Genomic DNA, 19,272 nt, shown 5'->3' with positions numbered 1-19,272 from the left:
TCTGGACTTGTTTGAACTGAACCATGGAGTCTCGGTGGGCACTTACCAAATTATCCGTCAGGGACAACCATCACTGCTACAAATGGCCTGAGTGCAAGGTGGGCTGCAGACAGCAATGCAACCAAATCCGATGTTGAACTTTGCTTCTATGGTCCCTGCGTCCATGCCGCCTGCCCTTAGCAGTCCGCGATTTAATTACCAGCATGGCGAAGTATGGTCAAACAATCCCCACGATCCGCACGGCGTGGCGAGAGCACTTATCCAGCAGTGGAGTGACAAAGGGGGGCTAAACATGTGGCCTTCTACATGTGAAGGGCAGTTCCACGGTAACGGAAGTACAGCAAGGGACAGAGAGCCTGGTAATCGTGACATTTAACACCGGCATCACTTTTATTTCAGTTTGACACGGAGTCTTTCGCGACCAGTATTCATAATCAAGTTGTTTTGGGTGAGATCGCTGAATGTAATTACCAGCGAAACGTCACGGGACTCAAATTGTAAATGTTGTGGATTTACTCTCCAACACACCGGCGTGCTGAATTTGTAATGGCACGTTTTGTTTACGCAACAAACCTTACTAATTGGCTGTGTCGGGTGGTGGCGGGTAAACGACACGTTGATACTTACGCGATCTAACCCAAAGCACTTTGGCTTTTGCTGTTTATTCTGTATGACCTCACACAAGGAGGTTGGTGCAATGCGTAAAAGAGCCCATCTCGCCATCGTGTCTAATGTGTCTGCAATTCCTCTTGCAATTCTGTTACCGTGGACTAAGCTGCAGGATATTTGCACGTGTCGGTGGAACCTGCGTAGCTGCAAGTGGGACATGGTGTTGCTTATCGTTACTAGCCGAGGGGTTGATTGGTACCCACGCACGAACTCATGAACATATTAACACGTGGCTTCATGGCTCGTGCAGAGTCGGGCAACGTTGGGCCAACGTCGTTCTCGCGACGTTCAAACGACCTCGACTGCCCACCCAGCCGCCGCCAGGAGCTCTCTGCGTCGTCGCAGGGCGTCGGTCCGCGTGGCTTGTCGACAAGACGCCGGCGACTGTCAGCGAGGCACCTGCTGCGCCTCGACCGAGTGTGCCCGAGTCAATTGCGGCGAAGCGGGACGCAGACAAAGATCGCCCATGTAGTCTGCGCGGGCTGCTGGGGCAAGTGCTGTGAGCAGGCACCTTACGTGGGACGTGCGCACTGAGTAGTGCTGGGCAACGCTGCAGTGTCCGGCTTGCGACGTGACACACCGACGTTCTTCGTGGTCGTTCTGTGCGCGCGAGCTGGACGCCGGCATACACGTGGCACGCGTTCGCACGAGACTCGCGGGGGTCCAAACGTGGTTGGGTTGGTGCTGTTGCCTTGTGAGTCTGCGTGCGTGGTGGTGGTGGCTCGTCGTCAAGAAAGGACGCAGCGACGGTCAAAACACGCGGCCTTGGAGATTTGTCGCAGAAAATGGGACATGAGGAATATTGGCGAGCACGTACATTCACTCCCCAGTCTTATAGTCTCAAAATTTGACTGCGGCTCTTGGCTGGTGAGGCGCAGGTCATTTCACACGTGCTACCGCCTTGATCATCATCATCATCATCTTCTTCCATAATCTATCAACTGCTGGATGACGTTATCTCCATCTCTCATGGCCTTGTGATGCGACAATCCATCTGGCTCCCGCGCACGACTTGACACCATTGCCTCGTGTCCGTAGCGGACGTCCTCTGCGGCAGGTTCCCTCCTCTCCGGCTCCTTCACTCCACTCGACCACCGTCCACCAGTCCCTGCCATGCACGCGTCTTTCCCAAGCCCCTCTTTCTTCTGTTAACAGTCAATGCGATATCTCAGAGGGTTCTCGTATTGATCTCTCACTCGACAAGGGGTATGGTATCAAAAGGGAACATCGTTCGCAGATGGGTGCGTCGCCGCCCAGTGTCCGTGATGTGTGTGGGGGGGGGGCTTATTCTGGAAGCGCGGCGGTGTGAGGGGGGTGGGTTGGGGGGCACAGAAGCCAGAGCAGCACGCGCCCTGCCCCCTACGGAGTGAGCTCTACGTGGAGACGCTCTCTGCTCTGCTTAGCATTCTGCCGCCGCTCTGTGTGTGTGCAGTCAGTGAAGTAAATAACGAACATTATGTCCTGTGCAGTCTGCTGATCGAACGTATGAAAAATTCAAAAATGTATACATTTGTACCCCCCTCCCCCCACACACACAGGAAGGCAGGAGAATCACGTGGGAATTGCATTGGAAGTAAGAATGGCACCGCCGTTGCTGTAAAGGGAGGGCTCTCTTGAGACTCAAAGCCATAAACTCCGCTTTTTTTTATTAAAATCATTACCGCGGCGTTTGTGTGAAGCAGGACGCGGCTACGCCGCACGCAAACGAATAGCCGCACGCCTTCCTTAATTCATCGAAACTTTTGGGATCATTGGAGATAATCATTCCGACCTCCATTTCAGCGGCGGATATTCTAATTTTTTAATTATTATTATTTAAATAAAAAAATCACACGCTAAAAAAAATGTAAAATAAAATGCAGGCGAGGGCCTGAAAGCCAGGAACAAAAGGGGATATGAATACATTAGCATGCATAATGAATTTTCTGCCACAGCAGCCGACTTAAGGTTCGAGTGTTAATTTGAGGCAGTCTGGCAAGCGTTAATGATGGCATTAAAAAAACCCACTACAAATGTCAGAGCTAATTGTTGTCATGCTTGGGATCAGGGAAAAGTATAATGTAGGAGCCCATCTAAAGCACATTTACTTCGAGCTGACTATAAATTGTGCTTCAGCCGCCTCGGCCGTGTTATTGTCCTGGCAGTATCTCGCAGCCGAATGTCTCGGGCGGCAGTGATATTCAGGCGAAATTGCGATAATACTTTGTTTGAATTAGCGACTTTAAAGTTGCACGGGAGGCGACTTGCGACGGAATGCGGAAGCCACCGCGAGGCACGACTGCATGCAGCGTCATCGCGCATTCACATTACACGTGGATAGGGTTAGGACCGAACTAATTGTTCAGCATTAATACGTTATTATTTTTGTATAAATAATTGACAAGACTATAAAATTAAGTGTTCGTGATTGCCCCCCCCACGCCCTGCTTAGTTAATGTTAGCAAAAAACGTATCCAACGTTGGCCCTCGGCTCTCCTCCATCCCTGGGTTGAGACGCGCAAGGGAACGCTTCCTCGCAGCTGCTTCCAATGCGCGAAGATTCGCAGCCACCCAGGCTACCCACGCTACGCACACAGCCACCGCTCATCGCAGAGCGAGCCGATGGGTTCTTGTCTCTCGGACTGTGACGGGAATCTGACCATCGCGCGGATTCCGGTCATCCTTGCAGCAGCGGCAGCAGCAGCAGCAGCAGCGACTTTCGCCTGGACATCGAACAAAGGCGGTGGTCACCGCATTGCGCGGCGCTTTCAGATGCACTGCTTCTGCGGTCGTCTGGAACGCTCTTCCTTCCGATATTATGAAGCCATTGGAGCTGTGCACTTTTAAATCATGATGTATATGTAAAAAAAAATTTAGAACTGCTTTTCGTGTTTAGTTTGTTGTCCTTCACCCGCACCTCCGATTAGCGCAGTTGGCTACGTACGGTGCAAAAGAAGTGCAACATACACACACACATACCAACCGCCATGCTGCGACGAATGTGGCCCGATTCTGTGTGACGATTCAGTGTGACGATTCTACTTCAAGAATCGATCGTCTTTCACCTCGTTTGTATCGTTCCCCGCATTAACTTGTTCGGTCCCGTTTGTTGAAATGGGCTCTAAGTTCGTACGAGCATTTTAACTCGCATATGATTTGCGTCAACTGTCAATACTCGATTTGGCACACACATGAAGCCGCACGCATGGGTGCACGTATCGCGAGCTCAAATAATCGATTGTAATTGACGAATCAATTAATAATTGTCTAGAATTAAAAATTCAAAATCACGCGTGTCATCAGAAACGCCACCGCCAAACGCACTAAATCACTGCCAATTTGCGTTCCGTGTTCCGCTCCACGTCGGCAAAGTCGCTGACGGCCTTTCAAGTGATCACCTTGTCGGCTATCGTTAGTCTCCCCTCGAGTGAACGCGCATCATCCTCTCTGAATGTCGCGCACTCGCTTGGTGGTTGTGCGCATCGCACGACAGAGAATTCGCACCACCTCTCCCTGCGCACTCGGTGCCACTGACTTCTACGTCGTCTTGATATTCCGTGTCTATGATGACACTGTGCATTTAAATAGCAATCAAAGTCTCATCGATAACAGTGGAACAATTACGAGATATGTTTTAGTTTCCATGGATAATAATGGACAGGCCTCGTATTTGTACATTTACTCACATCTACTGGCAGTCCTGGGCCAGTGGTGGAAGTTCCACATTCGCGTGGAACGTCCACTATCGCATTTCCACAAAGGGTTTCTCGTGTTATTGAATTGAACCCCGACTGTTGGCGAGTCCACGTACGCTGTTCGTGAATTGAATTAGGGTGGAGCGGTGGCACAGTGGTTCACGCATCGCGCTCGTGATCCCAGCAATCCAAGTTCGATTCGCAGCCACGGCTAACATCGGTGTTGAGTGCACCTGCACCGGTCCTGGCCACCCAGCCCTTCGCCGACCCCCATGACCGACACGCTGTGAGGAAGCGGTCATCCAGCAGTGCATTGACGAAGGGCCGCGACTTGATATTGTAGTCACAGGGGAGTGCTCACAACGAGTCTCAAAGGAGCGCCGCGCGTTGTGATGCAACGGCTCCGTGTCGCCAAATTCCTCTCGCTCCTGGAGCGCCTCTTGACTTGCATAGACATTGAGAGCGGTGTTATTTGGGAGTTAATAAATCTGTCCTTCAGTGGAGGCTTTGGGCTCACATTAGCCAATCTGTGAACTTGAAGTCCGACTTTGTGCACTCTGACCCTGTGGCACCACCTTGGATTAATGTAAAAAGACACCTAAAGATTATAGCTGGTATATTAGCAACACTATTTAAATACTCAATCATAGGGTTATAGCCAAGGTCATGAACGATTACAGAGCCAGCTACACTACAACCAAAATATCATTGTGCGCGCTACCCAGACTGTAATAGTCCCCGTAATGCCAAGTGGTTTTATTTTATTGCAAGTTATGGCTTTACATGTATTACGTTTAGCACTACATTCTATTTAGCACTACATGACATTCTGCATTACATTTAATTGATGACGGAACAGAAAAACAAAGTGTAAAAAGAACACAACACATGTGCGGGTGGAGAAAATACAAAGATCCTCCGTGTGGCCTTTAACAGAATGTTGGGGGCTTGGGCTGTTTGCGAGCACCTATTAAAGCCGGCAAATATATCATCTCACGTGTCAAATATACCGAACTTGATCGCTAAATTATAGATTACGTGATAGCAAAATTCCGTATCTTGAGTTGCCGCGTAACGAGCGATGACTGTACTGGACTTATTGTTGACTGAGCTGACTGAGTGGAAATCCAGAACCGGTCAAGACGTCTCTGGCCACTGTAACTATCCATGTATCAAAGTCATTCTTCCAGGTTCGGAGCGTAGTGCGCTAACTACTGCACCACCACTCTTCATGGACACACACACTATGATGGGTAATTTCTTTTGGCCGATTATGTAAAAAAAAATAACCCCAAGGATGCCTTTCATGAACAAATTGCATCACGCGTAACAAACACGCGGCGCAGTGCGACGAGTGCCCGGTCACCCGCCGCGTCTCCGCGTTTCTTGCGGCTGAAACCCCCCTCCACGCGGTGTTGGCCGACTCGCTCCGTGCCCAAGGGGGGAGCGGGTGCGGGTGGTGGACGCCACGCGGCCTCTCGCTTGGCACCAGCAGGGGCCGACGTGTGGGCGACCGCTCATCGGGAGTCAGAGCTCGGGGTGGGGGAGTACAGCCCCCCCCCTTCCTCCTCCCCACCGGACCCCTCTTTTGGGATCTGGAGACGTACATTTGAGTTTGAGCCAAGCCCGGTTGAGTTGTAACTTTGCTCCTTGGCTGTGTTTCCATAGTTCAACGGGGATGTTATTGATGGACCACTGCCGCGTGTTATCTCGGTGTGGTCTGGGACTGTTGTGTTGATCTTTTCTGCTGCCTTGCCCACGCTTGGTAAACATTCAGTGACTTGCTTCGCTTCTTTCTCAAGTTTTAACTCCTCCGATGGCCGCAGTCAGAATGCCGTGGCACGGCACTATTGACCGCGCGGTGCCATCATCGTACGAGGCAGTAGCCGTGCCACACGAATTACGTTTCGGGATCTCTAGAGATCCGCTTGAATGGCAACATAATGCAACTTTCAGTGATTGCAAAGGGGCCCTTCGCCGTTGCAAAAGGGCTCTGGCTGTTTGTCCGGAAGACCCTTTTCGATGGCATCCCCCACGGCACGTCGATCGTGCAGTTACGTCGCGCTCGGCAAGCGACAACATGCAAAGCATTAACATTCAGTTATCTGGTCGTATTGTGACAATTTTTAGTTTTTGAAACGTTTCGAATACAAATTGTCCCGATCACCAAACCCCATTGCGTGCGCGTCACGACGACGCAGTTGTGTCCACCTCCCGAGTCGCTTCATTTATTCTCAAAGGCTGTGGGAATACCGCGAGCAGAATTCATTGGGAGCTCTTTCATGGCTGATTTTCAATTACAAGTGCTTGCAATAAAACGAGACGGTCATAATTAAATCATAAACATTATCTGAATGATGGTCAGAAAAAAAGGAACATTTTCGGTCCACGCATGTGGGAGTATGCGGTTGATGAATGTAATATTTAACAAAAAAATGCAAGCTGCTTTAAAACTACTCATTAATGTACATGAAACTGAAACATTCAGTGCGCGATGAATGTTTTATATTTGCCATCATATTTCATATCATCATTGTGACGTTACAGCGATTCCACTTCGCATTTACAAACATTTCAAGTGACAGCATGCGGCGAAAGAAAAAAAATTCGTATTTATTTTTCACAACGGGGTTTAGAAGATGCCTCCAAAGGGACGCGCGGTAATTGCGTTGACGCACGCGGCGGTTTTAAACGTCCCCAAAACGAGAGTGGTGATAATAACTTTCCGTGTACATTTTTTCGGGCGGGTGTGTGGCGCTGCCTGCCACACTGAGATTGTCACACACAGCCCCAGCGCCAATGGCCCCGTGCACTGTATCTCTATGTGTACACAAACTTGCCCTTGGGGTTTCCTTGACACTGGCTGAGTGATAATATAGACCCATTTCATTCCTTCGCCGGGCATCTACTGTCCCAATACCCCAGACATTCTAGAATGGGAATGAGGGTAACCGCTCTTATAATTTCATGCCGCCTGCGTTCATTGAATACGTTTCAGTGATCGCAATAAGAAAGTCATGAAAAATTCATTAGCTATTCAAATTGCTTCTGATTGGTACATTCATATAATCTATTAGCGAGGCCCACGGCACATGCTACGTCGGTTGCCTCTCGATCCCTCCGGGTTGCCGGTCACTGGGAGTGGTGGCAAACGATGACGAAGGGGGGGCGGGGCTGGGGAGAGTTTGAAATTAAATTGCGGTAATGTGGTAGGTGTGCACTTGTTTTTCCTAAACGATTTTTGTCACCTGCAGCTCAATCAAAAAGACCCGTAGCCATGGTCACGACATTGCACTCTAGGACTCCGCCAATTCGCCCGTTGGGAATTGGATCCCATTGGCCGAGCCGTGGGGGGGCGAGGAGCCAGGAATTTCTGCCTCTGTGAGTGCAATTTTGTAAAAACTGTCGAATTCCCAAGGAGGTTTTTTCCCCTTTCAACCACTTAAATGGGATTTAAAAAAAAAAACTGCGCCCTTGGATCAAAGGAAAAATAAAATTGCACATTTTGACACTCTAAAACACCTATATAGAGTTGAGAGGAAAAAATATATATTCAGTTTGAAAATAGAAGGAAATGACATTGGAAAACTTCAAAGTGTTGTTGGCCACCTTTTCCTGTGTTTATATTCAAAGTTCCTCGTCCCGGGCTGCACACGAGGCGCTGTTAACAAACAGCATCGCTCGGCCATGCGCAGCAAGTGGGATGCTCATCACGGTCCGTGGCGCATGGTGAGTACAGCGAAGTGTAAATCTCTCGATAAGGCTTCGTTTTAGTGCTCACGTGGCTTGTTGGGTTTAAAAATAAATTCGAACTAAATTCACCGTTTTTATTTTGCGGTTCAAACAAACACAAAGAGGAGCGGTGGTGGAGTGGTTAGCGCTACGCTGCGCCACGAACCTCGCGAGCCGGGTTCGATTCCCGCTCACGGCCAACACCAGTGGCGATTATCTGAATCGGTCCTGGGCCTCCACTAGGTCGACTCGGCCTTAAATACGTACCGGGTGCGGTGTGTAAAAACATCGCCACTGGGGAGACAAAGGTGGTCGGGCATGGTGCTGGCTACCCATCACCTCGTGTGCTGTGCCGGCCTTCAAAGGTGCTCGCTCACAACACTTGCCCCAATAGTCTGGCGAGGCGGTTGAAACACACGCTGGCGCACAGACAGCATGGCACCACAAAGACGTCTTACTCGGCGTTCGCTCGCCCACGCTAACATTGTAAAGAGCGTTTCACAAACATTCCGGGTGGAGCGGTGGCACAGTGGTTAGCGCACCGCACCGTGAACCCGGTGACCTGAGTTCAATTCCCAGCCACGGCTGTCATCAAGTGACGAGCGTTGCCTCAACTTGTCCTCGGGTGCCTCCTTCGCCAACAACCTGCACGAAAGCGCTGCGGTGGTGAAGTATGGTCAACCCGCCACGGCCTACACGGGGGGGGGCTTCGTCCGTCAGTGTGTCGGCAACAGGCTGTAAATAACGTCATTTAATCTTTTTTACACAAACGCCTGATATGATATGTATGTAGCGTCTACTTAATGCGGAATAAATATCGTGTTGACATTGAGCGATGCGTGCACGATGCTGTGGAGACACAACAAGCAAGGCGCAAGTGGCACGTCAGGGCGCCCGCCCAGGATGATGTTGGCGTCATGGCAGACAGAGAGGGATTGGAGATTAAATTAGGGGAAGGGGGAGAGGAGGAGGCGAACGGGGGCACGAATTTGAAACATCTGAAATGCGAATTAAAATGTAAATTAAAATGTAAGGCTATGTTAAACAAGTATAGTCGTTATTTACACTGAGACGCGATTCGTCTCCACACTCGATTGAGCCAACACACTGGGCACATTTTTGCATTTTTCTTTTGCATTAAAAATCACAATAATTCCAGATGTATGACGTCTGGAATTGTCATCGGCCACAACGTGGAATACAAAGTGTTGAATTAATTTCGCCCGTGTAATCCTTACATAGATTGTGCCAGTATTTACAAGAAGCCAATATATATATACACGTGAACTTGTTTATAAATCCATGGACACGTGGATTCTTAGGATTCTTGCAGGAGATTTCATGTCCAGTCATGAACTCTTTCGGGTACAACACGACCGGCTGCTGCTGCGTTGTGATGTTTGTCACAACAGACGTTTGATCTCCGGGCGTGGCACTTGGAATAATGTTGCAAGTTTCTTAATCCCCCCCCTCCCCTCACCCTCTATCCACCCAGTAAGTGGGTTCAACCACGGCGAGTCGTGAGCCGGTTTGCGGTGCGATGGGGCAAAGTGTGGGCAACTCCCGTCTCTGCTCAAACATGTGGCCAGCGTGAAAGAGGAGGCCAGACGCCCTCTGCAGCTGCTCTCCAGATCTCATTTCATTCTCGCAGAGGCCCCTCCCACGAGCAGTGGCGTGAGCAGGACATTGCAGGGCTGCACCTTTACTGACTGTCTCGGGGGTTTGTTTCATGCAACTCCTCTTGGCGTCGAGTTGAGGACCTGCGCCCACGTTGACTCTGATTGGTGTTGGGGCAGCGGAGCCAGGCGAGACACGTGACCACAACGTGGCGAGTTTGTGACTCGGCGGTCAACGTGGACCACGCGTCCCGAGGAGACGCCGCGCTGCACCGATCCACGGCAGAGGGCGACGCCTGCTGGCCACGTGGGGGGACTGCAGGCCGGCCCCGAGCACACAGGCTGCATCACGCGAAGAATATGAATCACACGTGTTCTGGAGTTGTATCCTTGAAGAATAATACTGGTAGGAACCCACTGGTTCCACCAGCCCACAGGGGATTAGTGTGTCCGTCCGTCCGTCGTGCAGGGAGGGGCTGGGTGGGGAGGTCGGGAGGGGCTGGGTGGGGAGGGTGGGGAGGGGCTGGGTGGGAAGGGTGGGGAAGGGCTGGGTGGGGAGGGGCTGGGTGGGGGATGGGAGGGGCGGGGCTGGGAGGGGAGGGGCTGGTCACCCCGTGGTGCCCTTATAAAACTCAACGTTTAACCTACTCACGCCGGCTTGTGCCCGCCCTCACAGTCGGGCATATATTTGCGGAATACACCACGCCGCTGTTGACCCTGGTCATTGACCGAGCAACCCAACGTTCCTATCAGCTCCCTCCGCAGGAATGTGTTTTACATTCGTCAGGCGCATTTCATCCGTAGATTCGCGATGCGCCGCCGCCTTGTGTATGGAAAGCCAGGTAATGAACAGAGCCTGCAGGATGAATGGCCAATCCGGCAAATCGGCTGATGAAGCTGCGTCTTGTAATCACAGCGAAACGTGACGGTACTCAGAGTAAATGTGTTGTGGGTTCAACTCTCCAGCAACACCGCTGTGCTGAAGCAGTAACTAATTGACACGTTTTGTTTACGTGACAAACCTTACTGATGGATAAATGTCAAGAAGTATTTGGGGGTAAAGGCCACTTTAAAGAGGTGAGTTTTCAAGGCAGACTTACATATACATTTAACTACTCTGATTGTCTTGTTAGCAAACGCGAAGCGTTCCAAAGTCGAGGATCTGCTCTGGCAAAAGCTCGCAAATGAGTAGTAGTCGTACCGTAGTAAATACAAACTCAGCATATTCGTCAATAACAACGTGGCCTTAAATATATAATCATATGATAGGCGACGTTTTGGACAATGGCCCTCCTTGGGAGCACACACATCAGAATGGTCACTGCCCTGAAACGTCGCCTATTATATGTGTTATACTTTTAAGGCCACAGTGTTATTGACGAATGTGTTGAGTTTGTGTTTGTTATCTGTGCTTGTGCACCACTGCCAATGCAGTGTCCCCAAATAGTGTAGTATTGTTATTCTGCTTGTCTATCCAGGAAGGCCTCACTGAGTCTCAAGATGCTTTTTCAAGGGGATCCTGCCAGGCTTAATTTGTTTTGTTGCCAGAAGGGTTCGATGTGGCAATTCCAATTGAGTAAATGTCACGTAATATTTTAGCATTGGGATAATTTGACCAACAGCAGTTACAATGTACAATATTATTTAGCTATGGGAGGAAACCGGAGAACCCAGAAAAAAACCCATTCAGTACAGAGGAAGAACATGCAAACTCCACACAGAAAGGCATCCGAGTTGGGATGTGAACCCAGGCCCTTCTTGTTGTGAGGCACGCTTTTTTTAAATCCTTTATATTAAGTTCACTTGCTTGCTTGCTTGCGCGCTTACGACCGTGCAAATCTTTCGGTCGTTTTTAACCCACTTCCCGTGATCCAATCGAGCTGACATTTTGCACACAGACTCGTTGTGCGTGACAATTTCTTTTCGTGAATTTTTTTTCAAAAATTTTACACTTTTTAGGTAAAAAAAAATAATATTTAATTACCAATTGCTTAATGGTGGCAGGCAATCATCTGACCCATAGGCGGCAGCCATCTCAAGCCAGAGGACGAGAGGACTCTAGCCGCCACGCATATAAAGGATTTATAGTGAAAAACTTTGTTTTTACGGGTTAATTTTTTACCACTGCGCCCCCCCAAACCCAATTATAAATGACAAGAATGAGATGCATGCCTGAAATTACATTCGCCATCCGCAGCTTTGGTCAACCTCGTGCTGGATGAAGGCCTCCTCACTGTCTCGACCCTATGATTCACATTGAGAGCCGGAAATAGGAGCACGTGTATTGGAGAGCATAAGCAGGTTAGTGACATTATTCCAATGCTTGGGAAAAGTTGTCTTGGGCAGAACACTTCCTTCGAAGGGATGACGGCATATGGTCAAGAATAATGATACAGTCGCAGCTAACAAATTGACCGCGTCCGAGAGGATGATTGCGATGATGCTTACGATTGGCTGCGTGTGTATAAATAGACTGATGCTACCAGTCCACTCGGTCTCCAAATATATTTTCTGACTATAACAGTGGCATCTTATGTGACGGGGATTTAGAATGGAGAGATGTCGCGGATTAGGCGCAGTCGTGGCAGAGTGATGAGCGCACTGCGCTATGAAGCCAGTGACGCGAGTTTGATTCGGGGCCCTGCCTAACATCTGTGGTGATAACTGAGCAGTCCTGGGCGTCTCGCACCTAAGCCTGCACTGACCAGTGTGGTGAAGTATGGTTAAATAATCCCCACGATTGAAAGGATTTGGTCTTCATTCAGCAGTGGATTAAAAATGGCTATGAATTATAATTTGTTTATATATATTTTAGAAATATATTCCTAATAAGATCAGAAAAAACATGTACGCGTCCTTTCTTTCAAGCGTATGCATTTATGATGCAGTGGATAAGAAGCAGAATATTTTTACTTGCCAAAAGTGGGGTGATTTATTCTGCTTTTAATTGTAAACCCAGTGAATGAGGGGTTTCCAATTAGCGGCGGCGATGTTCCAGTGCTGGGAACGTGGCGCTGATGATGAAAGTGTGCGCCGGAGACAATGGTAAATCAGTCGGTTCATCAGATCGTTTGTTATTTTAAACCAACTGAGAGCCCATTGGGGAATGCAAGCCTCTGTTGTGAAAGGAGAGCTGGGTTACAATGGCAACTACAATGACGGAGCAGCACTGTACAACAATGCAATGCTTTATAAAACATCACAAACAGACGGTTAATGCTGTAAGCAAATCAAAGCAATGGGTGATAATAAACGGGACAAAGAGGGTTTAGATGATAGACCGATAATCAATAGTATTCCCACGCAACATTTTCCAAGCAATTAATCCAGTTTATCACAGGGGACCGATTGAGAAGGAAGAGACATTGACTGTGGACGACGATGATGATGATGCTTTTTCAAGTGTGACACATGGGAGGCCCTGGGGGGTGCTGCTACAACTGCTGCTGCTACCCGTGTCAGAGCCCTGAACTTGCATCACTGAGACCTGGATTCACATCCGGTCTGCCACCTGTGACTAATCCACACTTTCAGGGGCATTGAGTTCACAGTCTCCGCATGGTCACCGACAAACGCGCAATAAAACCCATTGCGTCCGAGTTCCCCATGTTGTTGTTTTTTTATAACAGAGCTGTAAAGAAACGGATTCAATTTGAAATGTGATGAACGCATGACAGATATTCACGTGGAAAATAAAAACAAATCCAATGCCCTTTCATCAACGAAGCATGAAAATGAAAGCAGTCGTCCGCAAATTATAGAGAGTACAGTCCGGGATTCATCTCTCATTAGATATTGTCTCTAACACTGCTCGGCTGGCTCGGAGGTAGGATTATCATCAGCGTAAGGCACTACCACGAGAGTACAAGCTACACCAATCCGCAGTCATGCTCTGTGTACCCTCTATTCCTATAAACCTTTTGAGGACAAAACTTGCGTACTGAGGACAAACTGAGGCGCGCTGGAAGTGGCATGGCCGAAACAATTCCCGGAACGGTGTTCCGAGATTGTCCCGGCGGCTGAAATCAATCGCCGAGTTCAGTGTCTGTCACTTGGGGGATCCGGCGTCTCGAGAAGCAGTGGCATTTGGCGGGCGTCATGCACAGAGACTGGATTAGTTGACGTGAGTGGTGAATACGTGGGACTTCACAGCAATGAGTCGATTGCCCCTATTCTTGTTGTGAATAACGCTGAAGGCCTGTGCAGAGCAGAGAGCTCATTAGCCACGGGCACGGTGGCCGGGTGAGCAGAAGGCTGTGTCCATTGTGAGCCACTCGAGTCGTCGCCGTCGGCTGATTTGGCTGCGAAAGCACCTCATGATGGCCTCCCCTTTGTGTCTGCAATACGTCGTGGGAATCGTGAATGTCCACGAGCAGATTGTGAGGCACATGGCTGCGGCGTGAATTCCTACCTCGCTACAAACGTGATGTGAATTATAAAGACGATTGGGAGAAGGTTCAACGTTCATTTGCCCATCTCCCAATGTCAGTCCACTGGAGCTACGAGTCAATTTCGCCATGACACAAACAGAAACATCCATCCCGGAGGCCTCGTCGTTGCATGTCCACCACCCATGCTGAACTCATCGCAGGTGCGGCGGGAAGGACAACAAACTAAACGCAAAAAGCAGCTCCAAAGAAAGTAGATTGTCATCTAGATGGTTTTAAAAGGGCATATCTCCAGTGGTCGACACCGCAGCAGCGGCGGCGGCGGAGGCGGCGGTGGCGGCGGCGGCGTGCGTGGCCAGGGATGAGAACACGGACACGCCACGAGCTCGAGTTGTCAATGTCCTTGTGGGGTTACTCTCCAACACACAACCGGTTCGTGCTGACCCACTCACGAATTGGCACGATTTGTTTACGTGACAAACCTTACTGTGTCGGGTGGTGGCGGCTTTAACGACACATTTATATTTTCGCCATCTAACCCCCCCCCCCCAAAAAAAAAAAACCCCACCTTTATTCCGTAGAACAAGGAGGGGATTACTTCTCGTGGGTTCCAGCCGGCGAACTTCGTCGCTGGTGGCGCGGCGCGCGAGCCCGTCGCGCGTGGCGCTGGAGGCGCCGCGGGGCGCGAGCGCCGCTCCGACCGCGATGTCAGCGCCACGGCCGCAGCCTTTTGATTGGCAGCGGCCAAAATGTCAAGACGGGCGCATTGTGCCGTCTCCATGGCGACTGCGAGGAGCTTCCTCCGTGTGTGCCGGCCTCGCGGCATGGAGCCGGCCACCCCGCCCCCGTTCGGTTAATGACAACGCCGCCACCGCCGCCGCTCTCGGCGCGCGTGTCATCTGCTGGGGACGCGCGTGAAAACTGCGCTCCTCGCAGGGACGGAGAGAAAAGAAACGGGGAAATAACCCCGCGCCGAACGGGCATTCTCATGCTGCCCGCGTGACCAAACGCCGTCGCGCCCTTTCGCTTTGTGTTGTTGCTTTGTCTCTTTGTCACAATTCGCGGGTTGTTAAATTGTGTCCGCTGGGCGCGAGCTCGGGCCGGGAGTTCGCGCTGTGTGTGCGTGGCGATGTTTTTGTCGCTTGCGTCTCTTGGCAGGGTAGGGGAGGAGTGGTGGCGCGGTGGTTAGCGCTAAACCTGAGTCTGGTTTGCGGCAATGTCGAACGCCTGTGACGAGTGGTACCCGATTAACCGGTTCTACCTTCCCCCTTCGCCAACTCGCGTCGACCCACGTGGCGAAGTATTTGTCAAACAACCCCGTCGACTTAAACGATGTGTGGAGACTCTCATCCAGCAGTGGATTGACAAAGGGCTGTGGTCCCTTTGTTGCTTTTGTATCAGGCTGACCTCATCATACGAATGTGGAATTGACATTGTTGAACTCATGGCTATCAATGTTCATGAGCCCCGATCCAATGGAGAGATGCTGCTACTCGATTTGTCTAAGCCTTGGCGTTGAGATTTTCACGCTTAGGACTTTTGGAATTTGCCAGATCCTTTAAGTGTTTAATTAAATCATCGTTATCTTGCGCAATCGTCGCAGTATGCTCACTATGCCTCCAAGCAAATCGCCCTGAAGCCGCCCGATCTCATTAGATCTCAAAGCACAGCTCAGCCGGGTGAGAGCTGAGATGGGACGAGACTGCCTGGGGTAGCCGCAGCGTTGGAAAGATCGGGCTGTGGGTTCACCAGCAGAGGCCTTGGAACGTTAAAGATTATTTAGATTATTTTGCGAACTATACATTTCCACAGTGATACGTCACTCTATTGGGCTATCATTTGTCGGCATGTCACTTCTGAAAGGTAAGCTACAAGCTCAGTGGGCTTTACCTGGTAAGATACGAAATAAATTGTTTAGTTTATTGTCTATTTTCTTTTCCTATGCTTTGCACTGCTATCGTATGCTTTTTTATTATTTCTTGTTGTAACGTTCTGACCCACCCCGACTGGACATGTGTGGAAAAGAGCTTTATAGCTCATCGTATTCCTACAATATAAGTAAATATTCTGATTCGTATCTGTGCAGAGATGTGAATGTTAGCACCTCGTGGCATGTGGTGGTATTTCTTCGGGTCCTCTGCTTCCCTCATTACTGAAACTGGCCAAACTTCCCAATTTAGGACCCTGCTAACATATGCTCTTGAGACTTTGGAGAATGGGCATTAAGTATTTACATGTATGTATGCATTTTCTTGCGTGTGTGTGGGCTGTCCTGACAAAATCCTAGCCTTAGGAATCCTAAAGTGGGTCACGCTTTTTGCAAAGTGAGTCATATTTGCTGTGACGTCTTCACAAGGAATGACACATCAGATGACCCAGCCCCATGATGTCACCAGTCATATTGTCTCACATCAGCAGAGCATTGCTTATTTTTATATTTGTGTTTTTTTTACAATAATAACTTCACGCTGTTTCCTGTCTGCCTACTGTTGGATGAAGTCATTCCCGTGCCGTGTTCGTCGTCGGGATTGGTTAACCATAATTCACCATCTAGGACAGTGCAAGTTGGTTCAGAGTGTAGTGCATTGCTCACCGCAGCACACTCCCCGCTCTTTCTGTGATATTTAGTTCATTTTATATTGCACAAAATTTACTGTGTGACGCCAAGAAGAACAGAACGTGTTATTTATATCACTCTGTATGCCATCCTTGTATCATCCCTGCCATAGGGATGTGGTATTCCACACTCATTTCAGCAACAACACAAAAACCTTTTACTTTGAATCTAGCATTAAAAAAATATACAGAGTTTCTATTGTTCACTTATTTTATACTTCTCTTGTATGTCTGTGTTTCAGTGTCAAGGAACCCACGAGACGTATCAAGGCACCAGATCCCCCATGGAATCGTGATGCCAAAAATAAGTGGAGAGGAGGCGCAGTAGTTGGTGTATTGCACTCTCACCCTGAAAACCTGAGTTCAATTACCGGCCATGACTCCGACGTCAGTGCTGAATGGATCGGCTCAGGCCCCCACATCCCTTCAGCAACTCGCACTGACCAGCGTGGTGAAGTATGGTCAAACAATCCCCAAACTTGACACGGCGTGGGGGAGACCTCATCCAGCAGTGGATTGACAAAGGACTAATTTGAAACAGAGCGAGCCAAAAATCCAAATTTGAAGCGTACGTATAGCGGTCAGTAATTAACGAACTATAATTTATATTTTACCAGGTTAGGCCCACTGAGCTATATAGCTATTTTTCATAAGGAACCTGACCACAAATGATATCTCAACGAAGTGGCTTATCATGTGGAAATGTATAGCCGCCAAATACTCGAAGCGCATGTTGATTCTAAATGAGGAGGGAAAACCCGGAAGACCAGGAGAAAAATGCACGTGACCACGGGGAGAACGTGCAAACTCCAAATATACAGCAGGCGTCAGGGTCGGGATCGAAGCCACTACCTCCTGCATACCAGGCGAGGTAGTTAACACCTCGCCACCGTGGCGCCAGTGTTAACGTGTCGGTGGTTGCTGGTAACAGAAGAGATAACGCGTTCCAGTCTACGAGCGAGCTAGCGGCGTGAGCTACGGTAAGAACGCCAGGCAGTGACAGCCTCATCCACTCGGACGCAGAGAGGTCACGGGTTGCCCTGATGCTAAATCCACGAGCTGAGAGCTCTGCCGGCATTGTCAAATCCCAGCCTCGTCCAAAATCTACTGGCCGCCTAAATGCCATCGGCTGGGACCATACGTTTGGCGCCGTGTGAGCGATGGCCGCTAGAATGCCAGCCAACAACAAGTCTGAGTTTTCGTGCTCGGTCGAGCGTGGGGTGGTGCTCATCGCTGCCTGTGATTCAGAGCCAGTGGCTGAAATTCAACACTCCTATGACGGGGCAAGTGTGTCCACAGCACAACCGTTGCTGACTCTCCACAAAGTGGTACTCTTTCGATAGATTCAGTTGACCTCTGGGCAGAACTTGAACTGTGTAAGTTGTGCGCTATAACCACAGCACCACTCGGCTGGATAAAGCATGGCAGTGCCACTTGGACTTGAGAGCTGAGTAAATATCACTGGATCTCACGACGGGGCACGAAGCCAGAACGAGTAGAACAATGCTCGTGTCGTCGTCTCTTCTTAGGCTGCACGGCGGCTGTGCAAACAGCAGCGGCTCAACTGAACGAGGGCACATTTTCTGGTATTGTGGGACGCCACAACAGCCACGAATTTCCACTAGACCCACTGTGCCTCATTTATGAGCGCATTTTGAGACCAATTAGGCACGAGAAATGGATAGGAGGTACCAATCTACTCAGCATACAACAGAATATCCTGCGTTTTTGGCATCATCATCACCAGCCACGATCTATCTTAACCATTCCAGCAATGGGCTCGTTTCACTGTGGCGCACAGCTTGTGCCAGACCGCCGTGTGAGCACCAGGGACTGAAGTTGTGGTCGCTCGAAGCGCTCTGCGTCTCCCTTGAGTCGCCTCGCCCCCAGGTGTGAAATGTTGCAATTTTCGGGCAGCAGAATGGCGGCTCGCGAACAGCGGACACAATTCCGCAATCAGCTTCGCCCCCTTAGGTCCGCCCCCGCTTCACACCGTCACCAAATCGAATCGCATCCGACTGGGGCCGTGCCACAAAGCGGTCACAGTTTGAGCAAAGGGCACCCGTGAAATTGCAGCCCACGTGACATTTCAGAATCCCCCATTTTTCTGTGACAACAGCAAAGAAATCGGCCATCGTCCTGCCAAAAATGCCACGTGAACTGGATCCCCCCCAGAAGTGAAAAGTGAACTAAAAGTGAACACAATCTCTATTCGGCAATAGGGAGGTCAAACTGTGAGTGGCCAAAACAAACGAGCCGACTGGACTCTATCCCTTCCTGTAACCCGAACACGATTGCCAACCAGTCCCTCGCATTAGCCCCCCGCGTGTACCCAAGCCCTCACCCCGGCCTCTGCCCCTCACCCTCCCGACTTTTATTCCTCATTCGCTTTGCGCTCTAAGACGTCGTGCCCGCCATCTCGAAGGCATCGCGCGCCCAGGTGCGACGGAACGGGGGCGCTCCTCTCTCGGGGAGAGAACTCCCGCGCTGTTATCCCAGCGTGACCCCAAATCCCAGCGTGACCCCAAATCCCAGCGTGACCCCAAATCCCAGCGTGCAACGGCATCAGCACGGCGG

The sequence above is a fragment of the Lampetra planeri genome, chromosome 31, assembly GCF_965212315.1.
Source record: "Lampetra planeri chromosome 31, kcLamPlan1.2.h2, whole genome shotgun sequence".
Classification (NCBI taxonomy): domain Eukaryota; kingdom Metazoa; phylum Chordata; class Hyperoartia; order Petromyzontiformes; family Petromyzontidae; genus Lampetra; species Lampetra planeri.
Note: the sequence above shows the minus strand (reverse complement) of the source record.